Raw genomic sequence first — 237 nt, forward strand, 5'->3', positions numbered from 1 at the left:
GTGGAGTTGTGGATAGTGACGAAGGATGTAGTAGGTTGCAGAGAGACATAGATAGGATGCAGAGATGGGCTGAGAGGTGGCAAATGGAGTTTAATGTGGACAACTGTGAGGTGATACACTTTGGCCGGAGTAATCGGAATGCAAAGTACTGGGCTAATGGTAGGATTCTTGGGAGTGCAGATAAGCAGAGAGATCTTGGTGTCCATGTACACAGGTCCTTGAAAGTTGCTACTCAGA

Source organism: Chiloscyllium plagiosum, chromosome 29, assembly GCF_004010195.1.
Source record: "Chiloscyllium plagiosum isolate BGI_BamShark_2017 chromosome 29, ASM401019v2, whole genome shotgun sequence".
NCBI classification, from domain to species: Eukaryota; Metazoa; Chordata; class Chondrichthyes; order Orectolobiformes; family Hemiscylliidae; genus Chiloscyllium; species Chiloscyllium plagiosum.